Source organism: Microcebus murinus, chromosome 24, assembly GCF_040939455.1.
Source record: "Microcebus murinus isolate Inina chromosome 24, M.murinus_Inina_mat1.0, whole genome shotgun sequence".
Taxonomy (NCBI): Eukaryota; Metazoa; Chordata; class Mammalia; order Primates; family Cheirogaleidae; genus Microcebus; species Microcebus murinus.
Window position 1 is genome coordinate 3690926 of NC_134127.1, and position 10007 is coordinate 3700932.

The 10007-nt window shown below is 54.1% G+C and overlaps 1 protein-coding gene across 2 annotated transcripts in view; it reads right to left on the reverse strand.

Moving 5' to 3' along the window:
• PLEKHA2 (pleckstrin homology domain containing A2) overlaps nucleotides 1–8478 on the reverse strand; it is a 56908-nt gene extending 48430 nt beyond the window's left edge. For both annotated transcript variants that reach the window (XM_012763004.3, XM_012763005.3), the window contains exon 1: nucleotides 8227–8478. The gene's annotated coding sequence lies outside the window, so the exon portion shown is untranslated. The remainder of the gene's footprint in view (nucleotides 1–8226) is intronic.
• Nucleotides 8479–10007: the final 1529 nt, after the last annotated feature.

Genomic DNA, 10007 nt, shown 5'->3' on the forward strand with positions numbered 1-10007 from the left:
ACAACAAAAGCTGGAAATTCCCTGAATGTCACAATGATTCGAAAATAATTAAATAAACAATGGGACACGCACATAAGACATATTCCACAATTGTATGAAAACTATATGTTCAAGTGATTTTACACTTGATCTTAGACAAAAGGTTGAGAATCGATATTCAAGTGATTTTTAATGAACTAGGGGGAAATTCACCATATCATGGTAAGTGTTTTTAAAGATATAAAATGTATAATATTATCTCAATTATCTAAATATTATTTGTATGCTCCTATTTATGGCTTTTTAAAAAAAAAAACTGGATAGTCACCAAAATATTAACAGCTATTATCTATGAGTTATGGGTAAATTTCATTTATTTGTATATATTTTTCCAAATCTTCTCCAGGGAGCATGTGTTACTAATACTTTATTTAGCAGGAGAGAAAGATATTTAATTCCATAGACACTCCCACCCTAGTATATATAAATTCTGAATCGGAGAACAAAATTCTCAGTTCTCCCGAGTCCACAGACAAACAAAACCTTGCCTAAATTATGGCTCTCTTGATACTTTTTTGCTGTTTCAAAGACCTAAAAATCTAATAAATACCTCACACATCACAATTACCCTAGAGCCAGATACCTACCTGCCCAGAGGGCTTTAGCACCCTCTAGCCTATCTGGGTTTCTTACTTCCTATTGCAACATGCTCTGAGAGCCTCAGCCTTTCCCCTGCCACTTTGGGTCCTTGCTCTCTGGTCTTCATAAGAAGAGCCCACATCCTCAGAGCCGACCAAATATCAGGCCCAAGTTGATGCTTGCGTTGCCCTCCTGTTATAACACCTGGGCCACACCATGGCCAGAGCTCTGGGAAAAGGAAATCGAGACCCCCAACAAGAACCCACAGTGGAAGTTTCCTTCTTGAAACTTGAGTTGACTTTGTTTGTTTTCCTAGAGACAGGGTCTTGCTCTGTCACCCAGGCTGCTGGAATATAGTGGCCTGATCATAGCTCACTGCGGCCTCGAACATCTGGGTTCAAGTGATCCTCCTGCCTCAACCTCCTGAGTAGTTGGGACTACAGTAAGCTAACTTTGGTAGACACAGGGCCTCGCTATGTTGCCCAGGCTGGTCTGGAACTCCTGGGCTCAAACCATCCTCCCACCTTGGCCTCCCAAAGTGCTAAGATTACAGGTGTGAGCCACGACATCTGGCCAGAATCGACATTTTAAAATAAATGAATGGGGCTGGGTGCAGTGGCTCATGCCTGTAATCCCAGCACTTTGGGAGGCTGAGGCAGGAGGGTTGGTTAAGCCCAGGAGTTCAAGGCTGCAGTGAGCTGTGATCATGCCACTGCACTCCAGCCTGGGTGAAAGAGCAAGACCCTGTCTCTAAAATATAAATAAATAGATAAAAAATAAATTTTAAAAATAAAAACAAAATAAATAAATGGCTGGATGGATGACTGAAGAGATGGATAGATTTTTTTTTTAAAAAAAGAAAAGCTGTGGACCTATTAGGTCATGAAAGCTGTGCTTTGTTTTATCAGTCCTCTTGATTATTTTACTTTATTTTATTTATTTATTTTTTGAAATAGGCTCTCACTCTGTTGCCCTGGCTAGAGTACAGTGGCATCATCATAGCCCACTGCCACCTCAAACTCCTGGGCTCATGTGATCCTCCTGCCTCAGCCACCCGAGTAGCTGGGACTACAGGTGTGTGCCACCACGCCCGGCTAATTTTTCTACTTTTTGTAGAGACGGGGTCTTGCTCTTGCTCAGCCTCGGCCCTCTTGATTTTTAAGATAGCTAACATAATTTGGAGGCAGAGGAAAGAATAGAGGGAAATATGGGAGATTCATCTGCCTATTTCAACACCTTGAAGGTAAACAAAAATAAGAGAAAGTGATAACAGAGATAAAGCCTTAAAGGGAATTGGCCCTAATAATGGAATAATCCACTACAAAATAATCTACTACAGCCTCGGTTCAACAATGAAACAAAATTAACTCATTTTTAAAATTTAAATATTTTTCTTTCGCACTATTCTATATCGGCAGGACAGGGAATTTCTCAGATCTTGCTCCAGAAAATAGTCAGGAAGTCACTTCTTGACATGTAGCGGGTCCTGCAGCAAGAACATCTCCTGTCTTGCTGTCTTGTCCCCCCTACGAGGCAGAAGCTGGAGACAGCAACGTCGGCGGTGAGCGAGAGGGACACCGACGGGAAACTGCTAGACTTGCAACAGGAGAAAGTTTATCGGGAAGTGACATCAGAGGTCTCAGAGGGGACCGCATGCCATGCAGCAGACAGGAACGCTGGTGCAGAGACTAAGCGCAGTCGCTCACCTACTGCTGGACTGTGCATGGCCCATGTCAACCGAGAATTCCCGTATGTTTAGATCTGCACTACGTAAGTGTACATAAGCGTGCACCGTGCATCCGATGGAGCCTCAGCAATGCTCCCCGCCCTGTGAAAACAACCACCACCACGACACACAAGCACAGCTATTTCGGCTCGGGTCCCTGAGAATCGGTCAAAGATTAGTACTTAGGAAGCGTGGGAGTATCCGTCTCCTCCTGCTATAACATCGCTGCTGCATTTCGAAAGTGTCAGCATAGCAAATTCCAAACAGTCTAAGGCAGGACAATAATGTGAGAGAGAAGGGAATGTCCCGAGAGCCTGTTCCCAGCGGAAGCGCAGGGCGAGGAATGCAAACATCTGCAGCAACAGGGAGGGCCAGAAAGGGTGCAGCCTTGCCCCCAAGGCAGCCCCAGCCCCACTGGCCCCCAGACTTTGGGGCTGAGGGTGAGGGATACTCAAGAAGGAATTTTTAAAGAAAAAAAAATGGGGGGTGGGTGGGAGGGAAGCAGGAGTAACTGAAAATTGATACCACTGAGAGAAAGATGCCAAAAACAACAAAATATTTCAGACACTCCTGACATCCCCTAACAGCGGCCTCATCTATGTTCAAAAAAACCTGGATGTTGGAGCCTGTAGCAAACAAAGTCCTGCCTGGGGCTGAGGGCCGAGGAGACCAGAAAGATCACCAGGGCAGGCCAGCAGCCGCATCTGGCTTATAAATAGCCCAAAAAAGCTGAGATCTCCAGCTTTCAGAATCATGAAAGTCCCTCATCCAGGAGATACGATGACTTCAGTCTCACTGCACGGCTTCCCAACAACCACTGTGAGTCCTGGAGCTCTAATCTCCATTCTAAAATTGCCTGTGTCACCTGCACTCGAATGTTTATAGCAGCACAATTCATAATTGCAAGGCTGTGGAAACAGCCCAAGGGCCCATCCATCCAAGAATGGATTAATAAAATGTGGTATATGTATACCATGGAGTACTATTCAGCTCTAAGAAACAATGGTGATATAGCACATCTTATATTTTCCTGGTTAGAGCTGGAACCCATACTACTAAGTGAAGTATCCCAAGAATGGAAAAACAAGAACCACATATACTCGCCAGCAAACTGGTATTAACTGAGCAGCACCTAAGTGGACGCATAGGTACTACAGTAATAGGGTATTGGGCAGGGGGGAGGGGGGCGGGTATATACATACATAATGAGTGAGATGTGCACCATCTGGGGGATGGTCATGATGGAGACTCAGACTTGTGGGGGGAGGGGGGAAATGGGCATTTATTGAAACCTTAAAATCTGTACCCCCATAATATGCCGAAATAAAAAATAAAATAAAATAAATTAAATTGCCTGTGTCAAACAGAGGACACTAAAACATGGGCAGGGAGAGAATGTAAAAATAAATAAAAATTTTTTAAAAACCAACAAATTTCTCCGACCTACTGGCCATTTGCACAGTGCCTGGGGGGGGAGCATAAACGGCCCAGGTGTGTCTGTCTAAAGGCGCGAGTGTCTCGATTCAGGGAGGGAGGAGGGGCTGGGTGTGGTGAGAAGGATGTGCAGGTGACAGTCTGAGGATTTCTATTTTTTTATTTTTGTTTTGTTTGGTTTGGTTTTTGAGACAGAGTCTCACTTTGTTGCCCAGGCTAGAGTGAGTGCCGTGGCGTCAGCCTAGCTCACAGCAACCTCAAACTCCTGGGCTCAAGCGATCCTCCTGCCTCAGCCTCCCGAGTAGCTGGGACTACAGGCATGCACCACCATGCCCGGCTAATTTTTTCTATATATTTTTAGTTGGCCAATGAATTTCTTTCTATTTATAGTAGAGACGGGGTCTCGCTCTTGCTCAGGCTGGTTTCGAACTCCTGACCTCGAGCGATCCGCCCACCTCGGCCTCCCAGAGTGCTGGGGTTACAGGCGTGAGCCACCACGCCCGGCCAGTCTGAGTATTTCAGAGGGAACTTTTGCAAGAAGGCGACCATTAGAAAGGGTGTGCTGACTTCAGTTTGCCCTCGGTGTGGGGAGTGAAGTGAGAGAGCATGGGTCTCGGAGTCAGACAGACCCGGATTTGTCACTTTACTTCCTTCCAAGGCCGCTGAGAGGATTAAATGAAATAATGTGTGAAAAGTGCGTAACACGCAGACACTGGGCAAATAGTGTTGTTGATAAACTGTGTGTGTGTGTGTGTGTGTGTGTGTGTGTGCGCGCGTGTGTGAAGTGCCTGACAAGTGGTACACGGTTACTGTCACTACTGCAAAGATGCTGAACACAGAACAGGCCACACACGGGCCGTCTGTACCCCAGAAAATCAGGGGGCAAATGTCAACGGGAGGGTGCGACACTGGGATCCCTCTCACACGGAAAGGCATCGACCTCCCTTGCTCTTCCCTCTACTCCGAGAACCATCACAACGCACATCTCCAAAAATTCTCCCAGGAGGTTAAAAAAAACCTCCAAGATATCCTTTTGCTCCATCTTGGCCAGGCTCCCCAGAAAGTTAACACAACCCAGACGCGCTTACCAGGCTCCAGGGAGGGGACCCTGGAGCAGCCTCTTGCTCCAGCCCTGGGGGGATCACAGCAGCAGAGAGCTGCTTTGCAAGTGGCTGGCTGGATTTGAGTCCCAGCTGTGGGGACAGTGCGTGCTAGCCTTTGCAGTGCCCCTCCAGAGCAGAGGGGGCTGGGCACATGATGGCGCACACCTGTGATCCTAACACTCCAGGAGGCTGAGGCAGGAGGATTCACTTGAGCTCAGGAGTTTGAGATCAGCCTGAGCAAGAGTGAGACCCCCATCTCTATTAAAAATAGAAAAATTAGCCAGGCATGATGGCTCACCAGTAATCCCAGCTACTTGGGAGGCTGAGGCAGGAGGATTGCTTGAACCCAGAATTTTGAGGTTTGCAGTGAGCTGTAATGATGCCACTGCACTCCACCCAGGGCAATGGAGCAAGACTCTGTCTCGGAAGGAAAAAAAAAAAAAAAATCAGAGGGAGGCCCCTTTATCTCTGCTCGCTGGCATCTACAGGCCAAAACACACACCACAGTCCAAAGCTGAAAGTCTTTTGTCCACACTGGGCGGTGAAAGGAGCCCTTGCCCTGCCGTGAGAGAGCCCTAATTCAGCCTTTAATTCGCAGCAGGTCACTTCAATCAACGGGCGTCAGGGCAGAGAAGGGGCCTTCAGAAGGAAGAGTATAGCCCTACTGCACCAACCACCGCCTCCACCACTGGCAGGAGGGGCCTGCACCCCTCCCGCCTCTCAGCACCCCTGTCTCCCCCGCCTGTCTGACTCCCTGTCTCCAGAACCGGCTTATGTTGGGCAGGGCTAGGATTCTTCTCTTCCCGTAGGCTGTCATGCTATAATATTTGCTCTGCTTCCTTCCTTTTCCAAAGCCTACCAGATTAGATTGCTGGAGTCCCATCCAGCTCACCAAGGCAGATGGGAAACTGAAAGTAAAGCAACCCAAACTGCTCATGGTGGGAAGAGCGAGGAGGCAGGCAACCCAACGCCTCAGCACCCAGATCCTCTTTTCCAAGCTCCAGGTCTATCTCGACCGGAATAAGTGGAGCCACAGCAGTTTCAGTGAATCCGAAGGCCTATTTACTGCACTGTGGTCTACAGCAAGGTCTGATATGAGTCACCCAGCCTTTTAACAGGGGCATCACCCACCTGTCCACCTGCCCCATGGAGAGGCTAGGAAATCAGTGGCGTGCCAGCTGGATGGGTGCACACTCTGAAGACCATGCTCCTGCTGCTTGGGTCTTCCTGGCATTCTAGCATTTTCAGCAAACACCTGGCAAGCCCGCAGGAAGGCTCCTCTGGGGCTTCACTGACAGGGCTGACCCATCCCCCCTCCAGCTCTTGCAGAGTCTCTCCACAGGCAGGCACCAACCAAAACCTGCGTGTCTTCAGGATCTACTTTAACCTCTCTGAAACGGCGGGCTGAAAGCAATTCACCTCCCTAGGACGACAGGATAGAGGTACAGGCCCTACTTCCTTACACAGAAGAGAGAAGAAAGCACCAATGACAAGGAAAAAAAAAAAAAAAGGTTTGCAAAAACTCTTCACCAAAGGGCAGGCAGTTTCCAAATCAACACTAAGGTAATTACCCACCTGGGAGGTGAGCAAAGCTCCCATTATCAGCCAGCTGAAACTGCACTAGGAAGGCCACTGACAATTTGTAATAGGGCCAAAGGGCACTCAGGTGTAAAGGTAGCATCCAGACGAACACCTTGTGAACCAGCTTGGTGAACCGATTTTCTACCGCCCAAGATGCTGCTCTTTTCTCTTCCATTTGGGCAAGTGCAGACACGTCATGTGCTTGCATTCATTCATTCATTCATTCATTCATTCATTCATGCAACACACATTTACTTAGCACCTGGCAGATGTCATACTGGGCTGGCCACAGTGTCTAGACTACAAGCTGGACCTTCTCTATGGCAAAAGTCATCTGCCTTCAAGCAGCCCATGGTGAAGAAGGCTAATATCTGAAACGAGGGCTGTGCTTTTCAAAGGCCTCCTCTGGTTTCTCCAAACAAGTGGGATCCCCCACTTTGTGTCCCAGATACTACGAACAGCCTGTGTCCTCCACCAAGACTGCAACCAAGCTCCCCAAAGACAGGGGCTGCGGTTTTCGCTTTCATCACTGCCTTGCAGGTCCTTATTACCCAGCAAATGGCAACTGAATGCAACTGAAATGGAAAACAAAAACTTCTATTCTTTAGAAGAGATCTTTTGCTTTACTGTTGCTGAAGTCTTTGCCACCACGGAAAAACAACGAAGGAGGAAGGGGTAAAAAGGGACTTGCTCGGATAGATTAAGTACAGCATCAGTACAATTTTAGGACTTCAGCCCCCTGTGCAACCACCACCCAGTGGTCGGAGGTGCCCCAGCGCCAGAGCGGGCGCCTGGTGCAATGCTCTCCCCTCCCTCCCCTGTGCAAGCCCCATTCGCAGTCGAAGAAGGGGGGCGGGCAGAAGAAAGAAGGGGAAGATACATCTTGAACCTCAGCTCACCAAGAAGGAAGGAAGCCTAACCTCTAGGCGCAGGCCTGCGGGGCAGGGCGGCGGGGAGATGGGCCCTGCCGGGGGCCCCCTCTGGACGTGCAGGGACACTTTTGCTTCCTGCACGGCCTGGCCTCTTTTCCCCCTTTCTTTTCTTTTTTAAGTTCTTTTTTTTAAATTATTATTATTTTGATGAAACAGTCTTCAGGACTGGAGCAAAGAAAAAAAAGGAAGCGTATAAGGTGAGGAAGAAGCTGGAGAGAAAGAGAAAACGCCCCTCCAGCTTACCCCAACCTGGCACCGAACCTGCATTTTAGGGCAGTTTCCTGCCAAGTCACCCCCACTGCCTGGAGCTGCAGAGCCCGAAGGCCTAGGCTGGCCGCGGAGGGAAGGAGGGGGTCTCCCTTGGGGAGCATTCTAGGCCTGCCGAGCATGAGGGCGTGGGGAAGAGAAAGAGTCTCCAAGGGCCCAGTCCGCGCCCACGGACTTGCCTGGGACGCTCCCGGCTGTCCTCCCGCCCCGCAGCCCGGGCAGTCGCTGCGGGCCGGTGCGCAGCGCCGGAGCCCGCACAGAAGTTTCGCCCTCGCCAACGAGAGAAGACGCGGCTCAGCGGAACGCCGCCCCCGCCTCCCGCGCGGCCCCACCCCTCGGCCCGACCGCTGGCGGGGGCCACCTCGGCCACCCCGGCGCTCGGAGGGGCTGCCCTCGGGGGCTCTCCCCTGGGCCTGGGGGGGCGGCCAGGGGCTGCGGCCACCTCCCCTCGCCTGCCACGCGCGGGACAGGCGGATCCAGCCCTGCCGGCGGCCCGGCCCCCGCGGGGCTCCCCCCGCACCCCCGCACCCCCGCCTCCGCGCCCCCCCGCGAGCGCCCCGCTCACCCCGCCGCGCAGGGGCCGGCCTCGGGCAGGCGGGTCACATCGGGAGGAGCCGCCTCCCGCCGCTGGGCCCGTGGTCCCGGGTCGCCTGGTCCCGCCGCCAACTCGGGCGCCGCGCTCCTCTCCCGCCCTTCGCCCTCCTGCTCTCCTGCCTCTCGGCCTTTTTTCCGGGTTAATTACGTTTCGCATTAAAGCAAAACCCAGCCCCGGATGTGAGTACAATGCTCCGCGGAGCCCGCCGGGGGAGGAGAGGGGTGCCGGGGCGCCGCGGGCTGGGAGGGGGCGCGGCCGGCCGGGCGCCGCGGGCTGCGCGGAGGGGCGGGGCGGGGCGGGCGCCGCGGGGGGCGGGACCGCGGGGGCCGCGCAGGTGGGGCGGGCGGCGGACGAGCCCAGGCAGCAGGTGTCCGGGCCGGGGCACCCCAGGAGCGGGGAGGCGAGCCCGAGCGCGGGCTCCCTCTTCAACCCGCTTCTTCCTCCCCGAGCCCCGCCCTGCGCCTTCGGCCGGGTCCGAGCCCCTCCTCTCCGGGGCGCGGGAGTCGGGGTCAGGGTTAGGGTCGAAGAAGAGAGGACCCTTCCGGGTCGGCGCGCGTGTGCCCCAGGAGCCCCGCGGGCCATGACGCTCTGCCCAGGGTCACGGGGACTCTTTCAGGGCGCGGAGCAAGGACGCCCTGCGCCCCGAGCAGAAGCGCGCCCGGACGGAACGGCAGCCGCCCAGCCGGGGCGAGCGGACCCTGCGGGGGGACTGGGGGGCCTGTGCGAGCGGACCCTGCCGGGGACTGGGGGGGCGGGGCGAGCGGACCCTGCCGGGGACTGGGGGGGCGAGGCGAGCGGACCCTGCGGGGGGACTCGGGGGGCCGGGGCGAGCGGACCCTGCCGGGGACTCGGGGGGCCGGGGCGAGCGGACCCTGCCGGGGACTGGGGACCGAGGCGAGCGGACCCTGCCGGGGACTCGGGGGGCCACGCGCGCCGTCTCGTCTCCTCCCCGCGGCAGCCGGTGCGTCTGGGCCCCGTGCAGGGTGAGGAAACCGAGACTCGGAGTCGTTAAGTAATTTGCCCTGGGTCCCCGGTCGGTAAGCGGCAGGTCTGGCAGGTTCCGACGCCGGCCTCCCACGTGGGAGCGAGACGTTTGCATGTGCCCGGAGCCGGGCGGCGCCGCGGGCGGGGCGGTGAGAGCCGGGGAGGCTCCGCGGGGTCCTCGAGGCTCCCCAGGGCCGACCCGATTCGCGGGAGCGAACGGAAAGGCAGGTCCACACCCCAGCGCCGTGGGGAAGGACAGACGGCTACGAGTCCCTGGACCTGAGGCCGCAGCCCTGGCGGGAGAGGGGCGCACCGGGCGGGAGAGGGGCGCACCGGGCGGGAGAGGGGCGCACCGGGCGGGAGAGGGGCGCACCGGGCGGGCGGGGCGGGGCGGGCCCTTGGTCGCTGGAGCTGGGCCGGCCGCGCTGCTCTCGGTGTGCCGGACCCTCTGCTTTAGACCGTTTGCTTTGAACGGGGAAGAAAAAGGAGATGGGGGGGGCGGAATTCCCTTGAAATGAATACATCAACGTCATTTTTTTTTTTTTTGTAGCTTTCTGTTCGTGGAGGTTTTTTGCCGCTCATTAAGTTTCAGGCAGCAGAGCCAGTTGAAGAGTGTCTTCCCTGGACCCGAACTGCCCGGATTGGAGCCCTGGCTCTGCCACTGGGGAGCTTTGATCTCTGAGCGCAGACTGTCGTTTCGCAGTGCCTCCTCTTTAGGGAGAGTCAGTGACTTACACATTTGTAAACTGCTGTCTGAAGGCGAAGGA